Here is a 242-nt window from a genome sequence, read left to right on the forward strand (position 1 = left end):
ATATATATATATATATATATATATATATATATATATATATATATATATATATATATATATGCTCAAGCAATGCTCAAATGTTTTTTCATATATCTCTTCATTTGGAAATAGCACGCAAGAATTTTCAACGTGTCATTTATATATATATATATCGATATATTGAGTCGAATATTATACAATTACTTAAAACTACAGTGAAAGTAATTGCCACTCGAAATTGCGAGAATAAATATATTACTCAA

The sequence above is a fragment of the Odontomachus brunneus genome, unplaced genomic scaffold (assembly GCF_010583005.1).
Source record: "Odontomachus brunneus isolate Ranch 3 - 2012 unplaced genomic scaffold, Obru_v1 Obru_scaffold_011, whole genome shotgun sequence".
Lineage (NCBI taxonomy): Eukaryota > Metazoa > Arthropoda > Insecta > Hymenoptera > Formicidae > Odontomachus > Odontomachus brunneus.